At 41.4% G+C, this 23831-nt stretch overlaps 1 pseudogene; it reads right to left on the reverse strand.

Annotated features, from left to right (window-relative positions):
- Nucleotides 1–1865: 1865 nt before the first annotated feature.
- On the reverse strand, nucleotides 1866–22535 carry LOC101614292 (annotated as a pseudogene).
- Nucleotides 22536–23831: the final 1296 nt, after the last annotated feature.

The raw sequence follows: 23831 nt of genomic DNA on the forward strand, positions 1-23831 counted from the left end.
GGATAAGGAGAAGGAGAAGGAGAAGGAGAAGGAGAAGGAGAAGGAGGGGGAGGGGTCCAGGTAGAGGGAGAATGTAGGGTAAGAAGTCATGTAAGCCTGTCCGCAGCGGATTGTCCTGGAGGTCCCGCTGCCTCCTCTCCAAGTCTTCCTGTAGTCTCTTAATCTTGTCCTGGATGATTCCCGATTTATTGGCATAAAAGCGGCATTTTTCCTGTAATAACAAACATACACCTCCCTTTTTGGCCGTTAGTAGGTCTAGTCCCCTCCTGTTTTGTTGGACTACCTCAGCCAGGAATTTAGCTTCCAGGAATGATATCTACATCTGGGATTAAGGTGGCTGGGGCACAAAAGCCCATCCAATTCGTAGGCAGGAGGTTATAGGCCATCCCACCTCCACAAACATAAGCCATTTTAGAAGGCAGGCAGCATTGAGCATTGAGCTCAGTTGTGTTAAAAATACAGAAGGAAATATGAATGTATCTCACATCTATACTGGAGTTATTAGGGGAAGGCGGGGCCCAAATGCCCAGAGGAAACATTGGGAAAAGCTGGATGGGGATGGGGAAGGGGGCTGAACACAGTTTTTTTAAATATTCATTTTTTTATATTTTTTAAATATTTTTTATTTATTTATTTGAGAGCGACAGACACAGAAAGAAAGACAGAGGGAGAGAGAGAGAATGGGCGCGTGAGGGCCTCCAGCCTCTGCAAACGAACTCCAGACGCATGTGCCCCCTTGTGCATCTGGTTAACATGGGACCTGGGGAACCGAGCCTCGAACCGGGGTTCTTAGGCTTCACAAGCAAGCACTTAACCGCTAAGTCATCTCTCCAGCCCAACTGAGCAGTTTTTTAAGGGCGTATGGACAACTGTACTGCAAGTAGCCAGAGAGTCCCAGATCAGAAGCAAAGCCTGAAATCCTCTGCAAGGGAGAGCGTTATTTAATTCAGCAGGGTGAAGGACCATTTTAAGCCTTGCTTATGAGTCAGGGGCCATTATCTGTTTTAATTTGATCACCAGCCCAAGAGTGGCAAAATATTGAAGCATATGATTAATGTCATATTTAGATTTTTTCCCAGCATGTGCCGATGTCTGAAAGGCCCAAGAATTCAGAAGCCCAGAAATACTATCACCCTCCAAAGGGAGCTTAAGCGGGCCCCTGCGTACCTCAATCTCCAGGCCTTACTCTCTGTTGGAAGCAAGTGAAGAATCCTTCTTTTCATTATATCAGAGCACGCTCCTAATATAAAACTAGGTAAAAAGGGCATGAGATAGCCCTCAAGGATGGGAAATGAATAATAAAGTGAACCACTTATTTGGTTTTTGTAAATAGCCTGCACCATAAGCCCTAATAGCCTGCACCATAAGCCTTAGTAGCCCTCACCATAAGCCGTAGCAGCCTGCCTCAGACCACCAAGGTCATAGGAGACTGATACCATACTCTGCTACTCCCACCCAAGGACCTGCGCAAATGCTGACCACCAAGCTCATAGGAGACTGACTGGTCCACAAGGGGATTGAACAAATTAAACTAATTGGCTTAGAAACTATGGAGTGGCACAAACTGACTGGCTCGCACCCCATGGGCTCCTGATGTTAAAAAAATGATTGGTCTAATGCACAGGCTTTGTTAGAAACCCTATAAAAACTGTCCCTTTCCTGCATTTGGGGCTCTGCAGTCCTCTACCCCTGCGTGGTGTATGACTGTGGGCCCCAGCACACTTGGAATAAAGATCCTCTTGCTGTTTGCATCAAGACTGTTTCTCGTGAGTGATTTGGGGTGTCGCCATTTCCGGGCAGAGTGTGGGGTCCTCAATCTGGGGGGTCTTACATTTGGGGGCTCATCCGGGATTCGTGACTACCCCTCACACCCGAGAACCTACTTGGAGGTAACGGGGACCCCCCCTGGAGTGAATGTGTGCCAGCCAGTGTTTCTGTTCTGAGTATCTGTTTTCTGGGACGTCTGAGTATGTTTTCTGGATGTGCACTTTCAGTTTTCGGTTTGCAGCCATCCTCTTGGGCCATAAGGAACAGAGGAATGTGATCAGCAGACTTGCTAAGAGGATCACAGGCTGCCGCCCTGGGGGATGCCCCAGGAGGTGAGGAGAACCAGGGACGCCTGGTGGTCTCCTATTGTCGATCAGAGGACCGAGTTCTGTTGTTGAGGCAGAGGCTTCCCCCTTCGTGGCCATCAGATCCTTTTGCCTGCTTGTGGAGGATGCAGACAGGCCACTGATGTCTGAATCTGTTAGTCTCAGTTGTGTGCATTGTTGTCCTTTGTGTCTTTGTCTACAGTTTTTTTCATGTGACAGATGATAAATCCCCTTAGCTTGACTCTTGACCATTGGACTGAAGTTAAATCTAGGGCCCATAATTTGTCATTTAGGGTTAAAAAGAGTCCATGACAAATGTTTTGTGCCTCTGAGTGGCCAACTTATGAAGTCGGATGGCCATCAGAAGGAACCTTTAATTCCGAGAGTATTCTGAGTTAAAGATATTATTTTTCAGAATGGACCAGGCTCCCGTCCTGACCAAGAGGCTTATATCCTCACATGGAAGGATTTGATGGACAACCCCCCACCGTGGGTCAAGCTGTAATTAAATAAACCAAGGAACTCAAGCTCCAGAGTCCTGACTCTTGAGAAAAAAAAAAAAAAAGCCCTCTCCTGAGGGAGCCAGACCTCCCCCTCGCATCTATCCCCAGATTGAGGAGCCCCCAGTGTGGCCAGAGACTCAACCTGCCCCTCCCCCCCTTACCTAGTCCCAGGAGCCAAGAGAGGTCCCCCCCCACCCTTCCCAAACCTCCGCCCCATGCCCTTCCCAAACTTCTGCCCCTCGCCCTTTCCGAACCTCTGCCCCTCGCCATTCCCGAAACTCCGCCCTCCGCCCTTCCCCAGCCTCCGCCCCCCCGCCCTCCCAGAGCCTCCGCCTCCCGGCTTACCCAAGCTTCCTCCCTCCGCCCCTCCTGAGCCCCTGGAAATGGGAGGGCCAACCACAGGACGCGGAGCCAGAGAGACGCTACCCCAGAGGGAGCAAATGAAAATGTAACACTGCCGCTATGCGAGGCAGGTCCTCCCATGCCGGGGGGCCAACTACAACCCCTCCAATATTAGCCTTTTTCCTCTGCAGATCTTTATAACTGGAAAGCTAACCACTCCCCTTTTTCAGAGGAACCCAAACGCCTCACGGGGCTGATGGAATCTCTTATATTTTCTCATCAGCCAACTTGGGATGATTGCCAACAGCTGTTTCAGACACTCTTCACAACCGAGGAACGAGAGAGAATTTTAATAGAGGCCAGAAAAAATGTCCCTGGGGCCGATGGGCGGCCCACACAGCTGCAGCATGAGATAGACATGGGGTTCCCTCTGACTCTCCCTGTTTGGGACCACAATATGGCTGAAGGTAGGCAGAGCTTAAAAATCTATTGCCAGGCTCTGGTGGTGGGTCTCCAAGGTGCCTCCACAAGGCCCACCAATTTGGCCAAGGTGAGAGAGATGATGCAGGGGCCAATGGAGTCTCCCTCAATGTTTCTTGAGAGGCTCATGGAAGCATTTAGGAGGTTCACACCCTTTGACTCCACCTCTGAGATTCAAAAAGGCTCAGTAGAATTAGCTTTCATAGGACAGTCAGCTCCTAATATCAGAAAAAACTTCAGACATTGGAGGGATTACAGGAAGCTGAGCTGCATGATTTAGTAAAAGAGGCAGAAAAGGTATATTTTAAAAGGGAGCTAGAAGAAGAAAAGGAACAAAGGAGAAAGAGAGAGAAATATTCAAAAATTTAGGACAGGCCCTAGGCAGATAGGGAACCTGGGCAACAGGACCCAACTTGATAGAGATCAATGTGCCTGTTGCAAGGAGAAAAGGCACTAAGCAAGAGACTGCCCTAAGAAAAACAGCAAAGGACCTAGGGTCCTAACCCTTAAAAAAAGATAAAGACTAGGGAGGACGGGGCTCAGAGCCCATCCCCAAGCCCAGGGATTCAAGAACTCCCCAACCATCTTTAATGAAGCCCTACACAGGGACCTAGCCAATTTTAGAGTTCAACACCCCCAGGTAACCCTCCTTCAATATGTTAATGACTTACTCCTGGAAGGAGCTACCCAGCAGGACTGTCTGAAAAGTACAAAAGCATTACTACTGGAGCTGACTGACCTTGGTTACCGAGCCTCAACTAAGAAGGCCCAAATATGCAAAAGAGAGGTAACATATTTGGGGTACTCCTTGCGGGATGGACAAAGATGGCTGACGGAGACATGAAAAGAGGACAATAATACAAATACTGGTTCCAACTATGGCCAGACAAGTTAGAGAGTTCCTGGGGACAGCTGGGTTCTGCAGACTATGGATCCCAGGGTTTGCAACCCTAGAAGCCCCCCTCTATCCACTAACTAAAGAGAAAGGAAACTTCATTTGGAACTCCGAACAGCAGGGGGCATTTGATGTCACCAAAAAGGCACTATTAAGTGCACCTGCCCTTGCCCTCCCTGATGTGATTAAACCATTCACCCTTTACATAGATGAGCATAAGGGGATAGCCTGGGGAGTCCTAACCCAATCCTTAGGGCCATGGAGAAGACCCATTGCCTACCTATCAAAGAAACTTTACCCTGTGGCTAGTGGATAACCTATATGTCTAAAAGCCATTGCGGCAGTGTCCACGTTGATCAAAGATGCTGATAAACTAACTCTAGGGCAGAGGATAACTGTCATTGCCCCCCATGCCCTGGAGAGCATTGTCCGGCAGCCCCCAGACCGATGGATGACTAACGCCTGTATGACTCACTACCAGAGCCTGCTTCTCACTGACAGGATAACGTTTGCCCCACCTGCCATCCTCAACCCCGCTACTCTTCTGCCTGAAGAAACTGATGAGCCAGTGACTCATGACTGTCATCAACTGCTGGTTGAGGAAACTGGGCTCTGAAAGGATCTTACAGATGTCCCACTGACCGGAGGAACGTTAACCTGGTTCACAAATGGGAGCAATTACATTGTAGAAGGTAAGAGGATGGCTGGGGCAACAATGGTAGACGAAACGCGAACAGTCTGGGCCAACAGTCTGCCAGAAGGAACCTCGGCACAAAAGGCTGAGCTCATGGCCCTCACACAGGCCCTGCGACTAGCTGAAGGAAAGTCTGTGAATATCTACACGGACAACAGGTACACTTTTGCTACTGCACACATACACGGGGCCATCTACAAACAGAAAGGGCTACTTACTTCAGCAGGGAAAGAAATTAAAAACAAAGAAGAAATTCTAAGTTTGCTAAAAGCTCTATATCTACCTAAAAGACTGGCCATTATGCATTGCCCTGGCCACCAAAAAGCCAAAGATTTTATTTCCAAAGGGAACCAGATGGCTGATCAAGTGGCCAAGCAGGCTGCCCAGGGGGTCAGCCTTCTGCCCATAATAGAAAAGCCAAAGAACCAAAAAAGTGAACAATGATATACCCCAGGTGATTGGCAAGAAGTTAGAAAGTTAGGCCAGTTCTCCGAAACTCTGGAGGGGGCCTATTTTACCTCAGAGGGAAAAGAGATTTTACCTCAAGCAAAGGGACTAGAGTACGTTCAACAAATACACCGCCTAACACATCTGGGGGCCAAACATCTACAAAAACTGCTGCAGACGTCTCCTTACCATATTCTGAGGTTGCCAGAGATAGCTGGCTCAGTAGTCAAGCATTGTGTACCTTGCCAGATGGTCAATGCTAATCCCTCAAGAATGCCTCCTGGAAAGAGGCTAAGAGGAGACAACCCAGGTGCTCACTGGGAACTGGACTTCACTGAGGTAAAGCCAGCTAAGTATGGTAATAAGTATTTATTAGTTTTTGTAGACACTTTTTCAGGATGGATAGAAGCTTATCCTACCAAGAAAGAAACCTCAACCGTGGTGGCTAAAAAATACTGGAAAAAATTTTCCCAAGATTTGGGATACCCAAGGTAATAGGATCAGACAATGGTCCAGCCTTTGTTGCCCAGGTAAGTCAAGGACTGACCAAAATATTGGGGATTGATTGGAAATTACATTGTGCATACAGACCCCAAAGTTCAGGACAGGTAGAAAAGATAAATAGAACCATTAGAGACCCTCACCAAATTGACCACAGAGACTGGCGCTAATGATTGGATAGCTCTCCTACCCCTTGTGCTCTTTAGGGTCAAAAACACACCCGGAAAATTTGGACTGACCCCCTATGAATTGCTATATGGGGGCCTCCTCCACTGATAAAAATAACCTCTATACATAGTACTGATGTGCTGCTTTCCCAGCCTCTGTTCTCTAGGCTCAAGGTGCTCAAGTGGGTGAGACAATGAGCATGGAAGCAACTCTGGGAGGCTTACTCAGGAGAAGGAGACTTACAGGTCCCACATCGCTTCCAGGTGGGAGATTTGGTCTGTCAGACGCCACCGCACAGGAAACCTTGAGACTCTGTGGAAGGGCCCCTATCTCATCCTACTGACCACTCCAACGGCCGTGAAAGTTGAAGGAATACCCACCTGGATCCATGCATCTCACGTCAAGCCCACTCCACTGCCGGGCACCAAATGGCAAGCTGAGAGGACAGACAATCCCCTTAAACTTAGGCTTCGCCGTGTGGCTTCTCCTTCTCCAGCTAGGTGATGCCTCCAATCCCCATGCCCCCAAAAGTTGACTTGGCAAGTGCTTTCTCAAACGGGGAATATAATATGGACTGCAACTAGGGAAGTGCCCCCCTGGACTCGGTGGCCTGTCCTGACTCCAGACGTATATGCCCTGGTAGCCAGGATAAATTTTTGGGATATCCCAGAGCTCACCCCGGAGGAGGTTGCTAAAGAAGTCCACACTCATGTGGCTAAGTGGGCACTCACACAAGGGGTCGTCTCCCAAGGCCAATACATGGCAGACAACCCGGGATGCAACTCTGGGCCAGCCCAACATAAGATGCAGCATACTCCATTTTATGTCTGCCCCCGAACTTCTAAACGAAGTTGTGGAGGGATGAAACAGTTCTACTGTAAATACTGGGGTTATGAGACTACAGGCAATACCTACTGGCACCCAGTTTCCTCCTGGGACCTGATTACTATGCAGGAAGGATTAGATGAAAAAAAAAGCAGTTCCTCTCAACATCTCTCTCACCCCCCGAGGTCGAGAATCCCGAGACTGGATAAAAGGAAAAACTTGGAGACACAGGTTTTATATGACAGGATGGGATAAGGCCTAACCTTTACTATACGCCTTAAGATAGAGCCTCCCACCCCAAGACCAGTAGGACCTAATAAAGTTCTAGTAGAACAGGGACCCCTTAAAGTGGCATTGCCCAGGTTCCCACCCACAGTGGCAGCCAAGACCCATCGCATAATGACTGCTAGAACCCCTTTGATTAGCCCACTCTAGGAAGCCCCACATGGGACAAGACAGAGACTCTTTAACCTTATCCAAGGGGCCTTCCTCGCCATAAATGCCACCAACCCCAATGTTACCTCTACCTGCTAGCTTTGTTTATCCTCAGGACCACCCTACTATGAGGGGATGACAACTATGGGAGAGTTTAATATGACTAAAGAACATAATAGCCAGTGTTCATGGGGGACCAAAAACAAGTTAACTCTCCCGGAGGTCTCAGGAAGGGGGGCATGTATAGGAAAGGCCCCCATCCCACCAACATCTTTGTAATGTTACTCTGACCTATAGTCAGACCTCAGACAACCAATATCTAGTGCCAGGGTACAACAGATGATGGGCATATGATACTGGGCTAACTCCCTGTGTTTCTACCTCAGTTTTTAACCCATCCAAAAATTTCTGTATAATAGTCCAGCTTGTCCCCTGGGTTTACTACCATCCTGAGGAAGTAGTCATCGATGAATATGATTATCATCCCACCCGATCCAAAAGGGAGCCTGTGACCTTTACCCTAGCAGTCATACTTGGCTTAGGGATAGCCACCAATGTGGGGACGAGGACCACAGCCCTGGTCATGGAACCACAACAATTAGAAAGAGGGCTTGATGAACTACATACTGTCATAAATGAGGATCTCCAAGCTTTAGAGAAATCTGTTAGTAATCTAGAGGAGTCCCTGACCTCCTTATCCAAAGTGGTCCTACAAAACTGGAGAGGATTAGACCTACTGTTCCTAAAAGGAGGCAGATTATGTGCAGCCTTAAAGGAAAAATGTTGCTTTTATGTAGATCACTCAGGAGCTATCAGAGACTCCATAAGCAAACTCAGGGAAAGACTAAAAAAGTGTCAAAGGGAGAGGGAAACTGACCAAGGATGGTTTGAGGGATGGTTCAACAAGTCCCCCTGGATGACTACTCTGCTTTCCACCCTGATGGGACCCTTAATGGTTTTGCTCCTGATGCTTTCAGTTGGGCCTTGCATACTTAATAAGATTTTTACTTTTGTTAGAGAACGAGTGAGTGCGGTCCAGATCATGATACTTAGACAACAATACAAGGGCCTTCAGGGCAAAGAGAAAGCTTACATTTAGTCCTTTCAAGTTCTAGAATTAGAACTATTAACAAGAGAAAAAGTGGGAAATGAAAGGCCCAAGAATTCAAAAGCCCAGAAATACTATCATGCTCCAAAGGGAGTTTATTGGGCCCCTGCATACCTCAAACTCCAGGCTTTACTCTCTGTTGGAAGCAAGTAAAGAATCCCTTTTCTCATTATATCAGAGCCCACTGCTAATGTAAAACTAGGTAAAAAGGGCATGAGATAGCCCTCAAGGATGGGAAATGAATAATAAAGTGAACCACTTATTTGGTTTCTGTAAATAGCCTGCACCATAAGCCCTAATAGCCTGCACCGTAAGCCTTAGTAGCCCTCACCATAAGCCGTAGCAGCCTGCCTCAGACCACCAAGGTCATAGGGAACTGATACCACACTCTGCTACTCCCACCCAAGGACCTGCACAAATGCTGACCACCAAGGTCATAGGAGACTGATTGGTCCACAAGGGGCTTGAACAAATTAAACTAATTGGCTTAGAAACTATGGAGTGGCACAAACTGACTGGCTCGCACCCCATGGGCTCCTGATGTTAAAAAAATGATTGGTCTAATGCACAGGCTTTGTTAGAAACCCTATAAAAACTGTCCCGTTCCTGCATTCGGGGCTCTGCAGTCCTCTACCCCTGCGTGGTGTATGACTGTGGGCCCCAGCGCGCTTGGAATAAAAATCCTCTTGCTGTTTGCATCAAGACCGTTTCTCGTGAGTGATTTGGGGTGTCGCCATTTCTGGGCAGAGCATGGGGTCCTCATTTTGGGGGTCTTACATGTCCAGCAGGTGCGGGAGAAGGTATCAACTGAAAGAAAAATATATTTAAGCTTTCCAAATGGAGAATAGTATGTGACATAAATTTGCCAAAGATGATTAGGAAGGAGCCCTTGAGGATTGCTTTCTGTAGTTTGAAGGAGGAGGAAAGGCTGACAGCACTTACAAATCCAGATTATATTTTTAAGGTTCTTGGACTGGTACCTGTGGAAACCTGTGCTTGAGATCTCTCCAGTTAACATGGGTCAATAAGTGGAAGCATGTAGCTTCTTTAATAGTATTACTCTGAAGCATAGAAACCATTTTATCAGCCAAATTGTTTTTTCGAGAGAGAAATCCTGGTAAGTTTTGATGGCCCCTGAGATGTTGAAGGAAAATGGGGTTAATTCTTTGTTTGAGTAGGGAATGTGCTTGAATCATCAAAGGAGATATAGGGTTGGAGTAAGAAAGTCAGGGTTATGTTGAGAAAGGAAAAGCCTGGGGGGCTTCCATTCTAACCTGGAGAAAGAACTCATCCATTTGTGGGGGCCATAATGACAATCAATTTTACCGAGAAACCTCTCGAGAGCTGTAGCAACTCTGTTATTATTTCTCTGAAGCCAGGTGAAATTGTAAGACCCCCAGAATGAGGACCTCACACTCTGCCCGGAGAAAATAAGCAGTTTTACTTGTTGTAATGTCCAAACTCCTGCACAGTTTGTCCTGGGTAGCACAGTCCATCCACCCAACATTAACAAGACCATCCAACATGCCACTCAGCCTGAGTCATGTCTGTGAGGTCAAACAATCTTCTCTGGAACAAAATGAGAACAGCCAGCCAATATCAGCAGCAAAAGCAGTTTCTATGGAGTTCACAAAATTCCCTGTTGACAGTTCTGTCACTGTGCTCCTAACATGCTGCATGGCAAAATCATTAAATTTCCTTGGACCTGCCTCCATGGTATTTCACTGCAGCCATTCCAGACCACAAAATGAAGATGATGGGTTAACTGTTGACTCCTTTCATCCTGCAAAGCAATTTGTCATCACCACAGTAAACGGCTCCAATTTGGAGTAATCCATCCACTTCCTTAGCAAATTCTCTCCAAGTGGGAGCTAAATCATGACAATGTGAACATCCTGGGGAGTAAAAGTTTACAAATCATAGCTCGCCAGAATTAACAGCAGCATCAAATTTTCCTCTTTCCGATAGTATAATTTCAGGATCATCATCATAAATACCGAAGTCATGGCGGTAATAGTTCCAGCTTTCATCCTGGCCTCCTTGATCATCCTCAAGCCCCTTCTCTCCATATTTGTCATACTATTTCCATAGATCTTCATCTTTGAGCACTTTCTATGTTCTGTTTATGTTTTAAAAAATCACCATGTGCATTTGGGTTATTCGGGTTTTTATCAGGATGTAACTTCAATGCTAATTTCTTAAAAGTTTGTCTTGTGGGCTGGAGAGATGGCTTAGCGGTTAAGCACTTGCCTGTGAAGCCTAAGGACCCCGGTTCGAGGCTCGGTTCCCCAGGTCCCACGTTAGCCAGATGCATAAGGGGGTGCACGTGTCTGGAGTTCGTTTGCAGAGGCTGGAAGCCCTGGCACGCCCATTCTCTCTCTCCCTCTATCTGTCTTTCTCTCTGTGTCTGTCGCTCTCAAATAAATAAATAAATAAATAATTTTAAAAAGTTTGTCTTGTTTCTCTACTGCTTGTGGTTTCAGACCCTCCAAGTAAACCATAAAAATCCTAATCTGTGCCCATGAACACGTCCATGTACACTATCAGAAGACGGAGGCTGATCCTTTTGAAGTTTCTGATACAGTCATCTTTGTGTAACCAGACTTCTATCCTCTTTCTTATGCAAGTTCTGATTTAACTGAACATTAAAGACAATGCTGGGTTCAACTGGCAGAACATGCAAATTTGAGATCTTCTGTTCACATCACTTTTCAGGTGAATCAAGCACCACAAAATCAAGTGCACAAAGTTACCCTTGCCTGGGCTCCACCAGCTACTCTATCTTTAGTCCCCAGCTGCTGCCCAGCCAGCCTGAACAGAGCGTGCAGGACAGAAGTGGCTGGTGGCTCGGCTGGGCTCCTTGGGAGTCTTTCCCCAGCAAGCCGGGGCCTTCACTTTTTTTTTTTTTTTAGCTTAGCAATATTTTTGGCCTCCTTATCAATTTCCTCTGTCTTGTTTTCCACGTCAGAGGTTATATCTTCTACATGAGTGACACTGTGGTGAGGGGTTCCAGAGAGGTTTTTATAATTTCTGTTTATTTTTGTTTTCTGTTATTTTCCATCCTGTCCATCTCTTTTTTGAGGTATGATTTCAATTCATGTTCTGACTTTCTTGATGGTTCCAGGAATTCATTCTTGCATTTGATCAAGTCTTCATTAAGTTTAATCAACCAGTTGTTAAGATCTTCTATTTGGTGACTCACCTTCAATTTATTCATATCTTTGGAGGATTCTAACATTTTCTTCCATCAAGTTAAGCCTACTGTTAAAAGCTGAATGCTGTAGATGATTCTGTTAAGTTTCATTGATGCAATTGTTGATTCTTTGATGGTTTGCTTCCAGTTCAATGTTTTTTTTTTTTTTTTTTTTTTTTTTTTTTTTTTTTTTAAATCAGGGTCTCATTGGTTATTTTGTTTTCATTTTGGGAATGAATTTCTGTTGATTTCTCTATGATTTTATTGGAGGCTTCCATTGTATAACTATGCATCTTTGGTAGAGATCCCCCAGTTTTCTGACTTTCATTGGCTTATTTTTTCATTATTGTCTATCCATTTTAGGGAGACTCTATTTTATTGAGGAGGAAGCAAGTCTTTTGGCCTGTGTACCCTCTAACTCAGGTGAAAGGAAATGTTGGTACCTAGTGACTAGTTAGGATACCAGAGCAAAAGACCTCATTCCACAGCTCACTCAGGGAGCAGTTTTCCCTAAGTAGGCCACGATGTGATTTACCATGAACAAGGGATGGAGAGTCACTGGGAGGAGCTGGGAGACAGGGTTCTGGCCTACTCACTTCATACCACTCCCCCACCCTCACACCATCTGTGCAGGGAACCCAGACCAGGGCACTGGGAGGAGCCAGGAAACAGGAGTCCGGCCTACTCCCTCCACACTGCCATTCCTGCAAGCATGCAGTCAATACAGGGAACCCAGGCCAGCACACTGGGAGGAGCCAGCCATAAGATACATTTCTTAAAAGCACTATGTCCAAGTTCATGTTCTCATTTACTGGAGCATATTTGTGATAGTTGGAGAACCATTGATAACATTTGGAGGGAACATAGTGCTTAGCTGGACTTCCCTCACTCTGACACCAATTATAAGTTCAAAAGGTCTCCAAAACAACCCTAAGTTTTGATATTATACAAGAACTCAGAAAACTCACTGAAAATTATTTTGCTTATAATTGGGACATAGTAGAAACAGACAGAATAAAATCAGCCAAAGAAAGGGGCTCCTGGGGTGGAAACCAGAGAAGTGTTAAATGCAAATTTTTTTGTCTTTACTTTGTGTGATTTGGGTGTGTTTGCTTTACTGGCATGGTTACTGGTTATATGGCAGTAGTAATGGAATATTGCCAACTACAGAAACTCACTGAGTTTAGTTTTTGATTTTTATTGAGGTTCTTTTATGTTCATATGTTTGACAGATTGATCACATGTCTTTGATCTCAGGCTGCATGCTGATTTATAGTGTGTTTCCCCAAATCTTAAGCCTAAATTGCATTCTTTGTCTTTCTGGCATAGCTAAGCATACCTTAAATCATATCATTAGTTCAGGCTGTATGAACCAAGATTCCTATATAAATAAAGATTTGTATCAGCCATAAAGTTCCAAAGGCCTAGATATTTCCTTCCCAAACCTGAGCACAAAGGTTAGGTTCTTTAATATAGTATTCTATAGAAATTTCTTAAGAGTGGCACATAAAGAGAGAACATATATATTAAACATTTAGAGTACACAATTATTGCTAACATTGGAAAAGTGAAAAAAAAATGGAAAAAGAAAAAAAGAGTTCCACATTTTACTTCCATCCATTTCAGTCCAATGTACATTTTTCATTCAGAAGGCATTAATCCAACTTTTAATGGTATTTTCAGAATTCTGATACCATTCTGGCTCTTGATCAATTATAAATGACTTGCTATTACTCTCTGAAGCTTTTAGAATTTCTTCTGCTTCCATAGTAATCTTACTTTCCTGATTATGAATCTTGAAGTGAATATTTCTTCATTCATTATAGAAAACATAGTTGGCTTTTCTAATTTGCAGCCTCATATTCCTAAGTCCCCAAATACTTATTTGTATTATTTCCTTAGTAATTCTGCCTTCTTCACAGTCTTTATGCAATTTTGAAACTATTTATGAAATAAATTTTGTAGATTGACAATCTAATATATATATATACATTTAAATATGCTTATTTGTGTGTGTGCGCGTGCGCGCGCGCATGTGTGTGTGTGTGTGCATTTATGCATGCACATAACAGAGTCCCTTGTCACTGAAAAATGCCAAGTATATGCAAGACTTTTTGAGTGTAGCTTTACGTGGGTGGATGGGGAATTGAACCTGGGCTGGCAGGGTTTGTAAGCAAGTGTGTTAAACCACTGAGATATCTCCTTAGCCCTAATACTTAATTTATTTAATATTCTGTTAGTGTTTCCTTTCATTTTCATCTCATCTTTACTGAGTATGTTTATTGTTGTTATTTTGCTCTTTTGATTTTAGTCAGTAATATCATCATTTTGCATATATAGTATTTTGTTTTATTTGTGAATGTTCTGGGCTTTAATATTTCAACAGTTGATATTATTAAATATAGAATCCTTGAAATTTTGTCTTATTCCTTTTCTTTTTGGGTTTATTGATGTAGGGTCTCAATCTAGCCCAGGATGAGCTTGAATTCGCTATGTATTCTCAGCTGTCCTTGAACTCAGGCAAATCCAGCCACCTGCTCACTAAAATCTCATGTAAGAGCAGAGCTGAAGGTGGTATTGAGTATTGTGTGTATTCACAGGCCCAAGGCCAGAACACACATTCACAACAAAATCATATTTCTCTCCCTAAAGAATGAAGTATTATAATTCATGCAGGAATCATAGGAGAATGAAGTCATAATGTCCACTAGAATCTCAGAGAGCATTACGGTGTGTATATGTGTGTGTGCATATGTGTATGTCTGTATGTCTGTGTGTGTGTGTGTGTGTGTGTAGAAAGACACAAAGAGAGGAAAGCAGACACAGAGTTACAGGTGAAGAAAGAAAGATATGTTATACAGGAAGAGAAGAAATCTTGAATATTTCTTAAGAACTTTTCAAATCACAATGAAAAGGTCTTTCCTACCTCAGGAAAAAAAAAAAAAAGAAAGAAAGAAAGGAAGGAAGGTAGAACTCATTTGATTCCTAATAAAAGTACTTTTGGGAGGGTCATTCAGTTCAGTTTTTTTTTTTTTTTCCCAACTGCGTCTGTAGAATTCAGAGGGAAGAAAACTAGAACATCAAAGTCTTGCTATTTTATATATAACTTTGTCAGCTACCAATTTAGCACCTTTTTAGAAATGTACAGTCAGCAATATCCCCATGAACAGTGAAAAGAACGTGAAGTCAATCTTGCAGTCTGCACTGTGGATTCCACCCCACATTGCCTGTGGACTGTGAGCTGCTTGAACAAAAGTAATGGGAACAAAGAGCAGAGAAGGGAATGCAAGGCCTACACCTCCTGGATGGTTCTCATCTTCTCCTGCCCACAGCAGTCATTAGAGCAGGGAGAGAAGTACAAGTTACTCAGTGAGCAGTGCCACCTGCATTTGACAAAAGTGGAGGGTGCCCAGAGCGTATGCATGCCCTCCATCCCCTGAACGGTTAGTTGCACGTGACCTGTTTGGATTTGGTTTGCATCATGGCCACATTTCCAGATTTTAGTATTGTTTCATTTTTACATAAAGTATATTAATATATATTTTCTAACATAGGACCATCTTCAAAAACAAGCTCATTTCTTTGATGGAAGTACAATGACATATTTAAGTTCTTTATTCCAAATAAAATATTTTTAATAATACGTCTTTTTCGTTCTTTACTTGTTTATATTACCATACAAAGAATTAAGCTCAATTACTATGTTATTTCAAATAATTTTTCCCTTTCTCTTCCCTCGTCTAACTTGTGTCTTCCCTCACTGTAGCCTTCTTTCTACTACTGTACTATATGTCCTTTTATTCTCCTCCACTATCTCCTCCCCTCTCACACGCATATCCTAACTATTTTTTGTTTTTAATTTTATTTGTTTGAGAGTGACAGAGAGAGAAAGAGGGAGGGGGGAGAGAGAGAGAGAGAGAGAGAGAGAGAGAGAGAGAGAGAGAGAGAGAGAGAGAGAGGGAGAGAGGGCACAAAGGGGCACACCAGGGCCTCCAGCCACTATAAACATACTCCAGATGCATGCACCTGCTTGAGCATCTGGGTTATGTGAGTCCTGGGGAATCAAGCCTCAAACCAGGGTCCTTAGGCTTCACAGGCAAGTGGTAAACCACTCTGCCATCTCTCTAGCCCTCCCTTTTTTGGTGACATTTCATAACTTTTAATATTTGCATTTAATTAAATAATGTAACAGGAAAGAAAATGTAGACTATGAGTTAAGATAGGTGACCACAAAAGGACTTGCAGCTACTTTTCAGAAAATACATCTTTCAGTGAGATCTACATAAGTGTATGAAAAGGAAATGATTAATCTCTCTGACATCCTGATGCATGACTCTGCCCTGGCATTTAGTAAGGGGACAGTTGTCACTGAGAAGAGACTCACTTCCAAAATACACAGAATTTGCTGGTGTTAATTTGAAGATGATTTCTCTAATCATAGGTCATGTATTTAATGATAATTCAATAAACATGTAGCATTATATTTACTAAGAAGGCAGCCAAACACAAAGTTTAGAATCACAAATGTTCTATTTACTCCAAATGAAAAAGAATCACTTAACATTTATGCAGAAAAGTATGAATTATAGAACCTCCATTAATGACTGATAAAATTTCTAATAATATGGGCTGGAGAGATGGCTTAGCGGTTAAGTGCTTGCCTGTGAAGCCTAATGACCCCGGTGCGAGGCTCAATTCCGCAGGACCATGTTAGCCAGATGTACAAGGGGGCACATACATCTGGAGTTCATTTGCAGTGGCTGGAAGCCCTGGTGTGCCCATTCTCTCTTTCTCTCTGTCACTCTCAAATAAATAAATAAAAATGAACAAAAATATTTAAAAAATTCTGATAATGATAAAGCAGTTAGACTACTCTCAGATTTGTTTTTCCTAGTTTTCAAAACTTGACATTGTACCACTACATCATTTTTTTTCATTCTACAGAACAGAGGACTCAAAGAGGAAGTATAGGCTTGCATAGTTAGTCAATTCAGATGAACAAATACATATTAAATCTCTGCCATGCAGCAGATAATGGTCAGAAAATACTGTAGAAGAATGATGAACAAGTGATTCCACATATCTACTAGGGCAGAATAATTATAGAGAATGGAAAGAGAAGAAAAAAAGACAACAAACTCCATGTGTTCTTGTTCCCTGGGAAATGAGGTATGGCTCACTGATTGTGAGTATACAAATGCACATTTATTTCATGATTCAATCAATGCTTTATTGAGTGAATTTATGAATGAATGATGCATGGATGAGCAAAGAAACAAATGACAAGATTTAAGACCCAATGGCAAAATATGAGGTAGGAAACATCTTTTCATTGTGATTTGAAAAGTTGTTTGAGGCATGGTCTTTGTCATTCTGCACTGTGTATGCCAACACAGCTAGTCTATAAGCCTCCATCAAATTCTCCTATTTGTGCCTTTTATTTCCCTGTAGGAATGGTACAATTAAAGATACGAGCTAATGTTTTGAGCTTTTTTTTTAAATTTTATTTATTTATTTATTTATTTATTTATTTGAGAGCGACAGACACAGAGAGAAAGACAGATAGAGGGAGAGAGAGAGAATGGGCGCGCCAGGGCTTCCAGCCTCTGCAATCGAACTCCAGACGCGTGTGCCCCCTTGTGCATCTGGTTAACGTGGGACCTGGGGAACCGAGGTCCTTAGGCTTCACAGGCAAGCGCTTAACCGCTAAGCCATCTCTCTAGCCCTTGAGCTTTTTTTTCAAACAGGTTCTGGGGATCTGAACTGAGGTGCTCACACTTGCACAGCAAGCACTTTATCTACTGACTCATCTTCCTAATTTTATGTGTGAAATTGACCACATACAGGAATAAATCAAATGTTGCCAAATAAATATTTTTATTAAAAATACTACTGCTCACTGTTAGCAAGTAACATACTAATAACCAAATTTACACTTAATTTCCATATTTTCTGTTGTTTGTTAAAGTAGTTAAAAAATATATATAATTTCTTTTCTTCACTTTATGTAGCTCAATTTTGTGTGACTTTCTTCTGGAAAGGCATGAATATGTGATTATGCATTCCAGAGAGGGTAATGATAACAGATCCAAGAAACTACTCCTATCAGGTCTAGTTTAGTAAGGGAGTGAATATATCGGATTATTTACAGAATCAAGGATGACTCAAAACAGCTGAATCATGGAAAGCCCCACTCCAGTGTGGTGACAGCTCATGAAAGCTGCATCCTTAGCACTCCCGTAGAACTGGTAGGCAGCTCTGTCAATCACTCTCACCTCTGCAGAGAGTTCCTTATTATACAACCTTGGTAAAGGTCTTCTGAATCTTGTTATTTTTAGCAGCTTCCCAAGACATAAATTTCAATTATGTCCTTGGTCTTGCATCGTTATTTCTTGAGCATACATGCCTCCCTCTCCTCTAGGAAAGAATGTCTCAATATAGAGAAAATAGCTACCCAATAGCTAACAACTTATAAGGCTGAAATGTTATACATTTTTTCTTGATTCATATTTTGTAGTTCTATGATTCTTATTCCCAGAAAATTTCCTTATTTCTTCATTTCTTGGTGTGTGTGTATGTGTGTGTTCTACCTTGCTTGAGGCAGTGTCTTTCATTGTTTTCCTTTTCACTTGGTAGAACAGCTATTTCAGGAGCTTCTAGCAGATGATGATCCTCTATACCTCACATTTCTCACAGACATTCTGGGATTACACATGCATACTATAACGTCTGGTGGTTTTATGTGGGCTTGTGAATCCGAATTCAGGCCCCTGTCACAGTTGTGGGGCAAGTGGTTTATCCACTAAACCACTTCCTCCATCCAGTTTTCCCTTTTTCTAAAAAGAAAGCAAACAAAACAACAACAAAACACCAAAACAAAAATAAGAATAAAATAACAAAAAGACAACACAAAGCCCCAAACAAAACAAACAAAACCCTGAACTTTGGTATTACATATAAGGAGGTAGGGAGTGTGTGTGGAGTGTGCTCAGTGGTTATATGCAATTTTGCACAAGCACGAGGTCCAGAAGGGATCTGAGACCACCGGAGGTAAACTCCTGGGTATGGTCAGTCCATCTGGAACTCTATTCTGGTGAGAAGTAGAGTCTGGAGAATTGATGTGATTCCTGAAATCCAAGCTCCAGAATTAGGAAGAGACTGTATCCCAAGAGAAAAATGGCAGAGTGATGGACTGGTGAGCTTACCATCATCTTCTGGCTGTTTCCAGTGAACCTACTGGGTGCTGCAGGTAGAATCATGAAGTGCTTCGTCAGCACACACCACACACATGTATAATACACATGCAAGAGAAAAGAAGGAAGAAGGCGTCATCATTATAAAATATGGAAACAGTCAAAGTTTCTTGATTAAATACAATAAGGCAAAATATTCATAATAAATTTAAATTTATCTTATTCATGTATATGTATATACACACATATATACTACTTATGATGCTTGCAAGCTGGGTGTTTAAAATGTCTGTATTTTGGGCTGGAGAGATTACTCAGTGGATAAAGTGTTTGTCTGCAAAGCCTAATGACCCAGGTTCAACTCTTTAGTACCTATGCAAAACCAGAAGTACAAAGTGATTCATTCATCTGGAGTTCATTTGCAGTGGTTAGAGGCCCTGGTGTAGCCCCTCTCTCTCTCTCTCTATCTCTCTCTCTCCCACACTCTTTCTTTCTTTTCTCTCTCTGCTGCTTTCAAACAAATAAATTAAAAGAAAAAAAAAAAAGAAGAGGAGACACTAAAAGAAATGTTTGTATTCATAGAATCTATGCCACATTTAAAAATTATCTTACTGACTTCTAGAATAATTCATTCACAGTGATAAAATAAATTTACTGATTTAAGCTATTCACACTTTCTGACATATAAAAATATAGTCATCTGAGCTTAAAGTGAAAACATGGAAGATCTCTTGTAATATACTTGTATTTTCGTAGAGTTGTCATTCACAAAATACCAGTGTTGATGATACAAATATTGGGAAAGTATTTGCTGTACGCGTGACTCTTGAGGTATTAGGTTTGATTCCCAGGACTACAAATAATAATAATAATAATAAATAGTAAATAAGGTTCTGAAAATCATAGTAGTGGTGAATAGTGAAAATCCTGTTCAATAAATGCCCCATGATTTCACAGAGAATATGTATACATAATTTAGCATCCTCCTTATAATATAATGTCAAGGAAACCCATGTGTATATTTTCTTCCTTTGTAGTTGAATATATTTTCATGATTATGTTCATGGATCCTTTTAAGGGGAAAAGATTACAGGAGTCTCTGTTAATATTCTTAACCTCTTGCGTGTGTCTGACAATAAAAGAATGGCACTTTCACTTGAATCCTCTACCTCATTAATAGTTACACTCACCTTTCAAATAAGCACTGGGTGCTGACATCACAACCTGCATGCTAATATCAACCAACCCCTGTGTGCTTGTTGAACAAATGGCAAGGGTAATCATACTTTCCTGGATCTTGCCAAAATCACAAGTTCATATTTGAGATGAAAATTAATAATGACTAGCCAGCCTCCTTTGTGTTTTGGGGAGAATAATTACCCATAATTTGGCCCACAACTCCCTCTTGCACTCACCCTGTGCACTCATCAGTATTGCATGTGGGTGGGCACAGCTGCAGCATGCAAATCAAGTTGGAAACTTGAGCCCTCAGAGCCTTGCCTGCCCCACATCCCCAAGTGATTTTTCAGATATTTTAGCTGCCCTGTATTACTAGAAGAGTCTTCTAAGCATGCTTTCCACAGTTAGTGCAGTTTTCACAGGACAAGGTAAAGAGAGTCATAACATTCTGAACTGTAAATGTGTTATTATCGTGAATCAATATCATTGTCAGTACCTGCCTGAATGTATTGTATCAACCTCTGAAAGGCTATCTTTGCACGTTTTGTGTTTTATTTCATAGTTTGACATCTCAATCTAATATAAGTCATGTTAAACTTTGAATTTTAATTGTTTTGAATGAATTTATTTGATATGTATACATGCATGTCTGGAGACATTGATATATTATTATTTTTATATGTCATAACTAAAAAAATCTAAATTTCAAACAAAATTCATTATGTGTTGGGAAACTTTTTCCAGTGTATTTTCATGGATCTCCATGTTAAAACATGTTTATTGAATGGTTACTGATAGGTAGGATGTGATTGCGTTTGTGAAAATGTGAATGTTAAAATTATAGCTTTGTCCATTGATACTGTCAGGTAGTTTTTTGATTTTTTTTTTTTTTTTTTTGTTGTTAGGGTCTTACTGTAGTTCAGGCTGACCTGGAATGGAATTCACTATGTAGTCTCAGGTTGGCCTCAAACACACAGTAATCCTCCTACCTCTGCCTCCTAAGTGCTGGGATGAAAGTTGTGTGCCACCACACCTGGCTTGAATTTTTGATCTTATAAAACAATATACATATATATTACTGTGTTATGCATGTATACATATTATATCATTTATAATTAGTATATTATCATAGTGTGTCCTAAGTAATTCACAGCATATATACAATCATAAAATGTACCCACATATGCTATATACTATATTTTATAATAACATTATAATTTGTTAATATATCATTAATATATTCATGCAACATCATTACTTGCTGCATAACAACAAGGTATATTATAGAAAATGTCTCATTAGGTAATTTCATTGTGGTAAAAGCATAATCACATGTACTTGAAGAAATCAAAATGGTTACAGTGTCCTTGGGTGATATAAACTACTGGAGACATCAACATGTGAGGTATATGACTGCATCATTTCATGATTTAACTAAGAGAAACAAAAGGTGCATCACTTCAGAAAGAAAAACTTTCAGAAAACATGATCAGATACTATAAAGTGCCCATGACAACAACTCTGTATTCCAATCTCTTTTGTCTAGCTAAATATTAATTAAGTCATTAAGTCACACACACACACACACACACACACACACACACACACTATGAAGTCTGTATGCAGTCATCTTCTTCCTTAGGATTCCTTGTCAACTAGTCAACTGTGTTTTTTAAAATTTTATTTATTTGAGAGAGACAGAGCAATAGAGAGGAAAGAAAGATAAAGAAATGGTGTTCCAGACTCCAGTCACTGCAAATGAGCTCCAGACATGTATGCCACCTTGTGCATCTGGCCAATGTGGGTCCTAGGGAATCAAACCAAGGTCCTTTGGCTTTACAGGCAAGCACCTTCAACTGCTAAGCCATCTCTCCAGGCCCTCAATTGTGTTTTATAATAATAATATTCTCATTTCCCAGAGCCCTTTGGATCTCATTGAATCTGCACTCAAATTTTCCTCAGATGAGGTTCATTGTTAACATTCTCATAGGAAAGCACAGACTGACCTTCATGGGAATGGTGCCAAACAATGGGGTACAAACAAGAGAAGAGGAAAATCACCCATATTCAGCATAATACTATTTTAGGATAGAGGAATTAGGAAAACTTTGAATCCAGTTGAAATTGCATGGAGGATTAAAATGGCAATAAGTGCATATAATTAACCAAGCTGGAATTTGTTCAGAAAATCAGGGCCAAGTGCTCTTTTAATTATTCAGTTAATGGACCTGCCCATGCCAAAATTGCTACCCTACACAGAGACTGGCAGCCTGTTTTCCCAAGCATGCCCACATTTTTGCACTCTAAAACCACATGGAAGTTAATTACATACCTAATGCTTCCAACTCTACGCCACGATTTCAATTTCTCTTGTGAAGTTAGTACATGTGTTGGCCATCTCTGGGGACTGGGAACTAGATGAACAGTAGATAAACCAGTTGTCCATGGACATGCTTTGTGCTGAGAGGTCAAAGAACATGGAACCGTCTCTAAGGGAAACTGTGGCTGTATAATTTAAATAATTAAATAATAGGTACATTTTACCAAAAGATTTCTATGTGTATCAGGCCCATTATTGTTGTTATTCTTTGTTAATCCACCCTCATATTTCATAATCATAACTCCATAATTCCCATCTCATGAAATGAAATGTTAGGATAGTTTGCTACTAATTCATTCAGATGTTTCAAAATATGCATGGCTCCAATTTCTAGTCCATTTCCTGAATTTGTCACATTTTGTTTTTATGCTTGATATTCTTTAGGAAACTGAAATTTTTCCATTTACTCAGATGTTTACTCTTAAAAAAGATTTACATGAATTATGAAATGCTTCTACTTTCCTGTAAGCCACTAAAGCCTTAAAACATTAACAACACTGGTATAAATTTTATTCCTGCCCTGCAGTGCAAACAAATGAGTGTTGTGTATAGATGCCTTTGGGGAGTTTTCAGCAGGATAGGGTAGTTTGTTTGGTTTTTCCTTGTGAGACTGCATGGACACTGATAAGACCAATGCAATGATAAATGCTTTCTTCTTCTCTTGGGTTTCTCCTTCCCTCCAGCAAAGCCTCCATTGTCTCCCATACAATCTGTCTCTCCCACTTCCATTGTACACCCAGTACCATATTTTCATATTTTATAAGCTAAGCTTGCCATTCTTAAAGCAAAAAAAATATTGAATCATCAAATCATAGTTAGACTCTTTCTGCTAACATTAAATAGGAAAGCTAACCCCTGATAACATTAACAGGTTAGTTTATTATGCGCTCTTATTCAGTTCACATATAAGAAGTTTCTATTTAGGATTAAGATACCTACTTCATACATTTTTATTCTACTAATTGGATTGAAATGTGAGGGAACTTATAAATGTCTAGATTGATCACAGAAAATAATAATAGGAATATGGTCTTCATTTCTGTGCTCAACCTATTAAATCATTGATAAATAAGAAAATATTAGAAACTAAGTTGACCAAGTTGCTATAATTCTGAATACAACTTATTTTGATAATTGGGTTTTCTGGCTGTTTTTTCCCCCTAAATAGAAAAAAAATGTAGTTTTTTTCTCTTTAACCTGTATTAACTCTCCTTATGTTCAGAATAACCCTTTGAATGACAACATGAAATTTAAAAATTAAGAAAAATTATACTCACTTGACTTAACACATATGTGTAAATGATATAGTGAGAATTTATTTCCCAGGTTGTGGGAGTAACACTCTGACATTTTCAGAATATCATTATAATTCTGTAGAAGAATTCCAGCTATTCT

The sequence above is a fragment of the Jaculus jaculus genome, chromosome 12 (genome assembly GCF_020740685.1).
Source record: "Jaculus jaculus isolate mJacJac1 chromosome 12, mJacJac1.mat.Y.cur, whole genome shotgun sequence".
NCBI lineage: Eukaryota > Metazoa > Chordata > Mammalia > Rodentia > Dipodidae > Jaculus > Jaculus jaculus.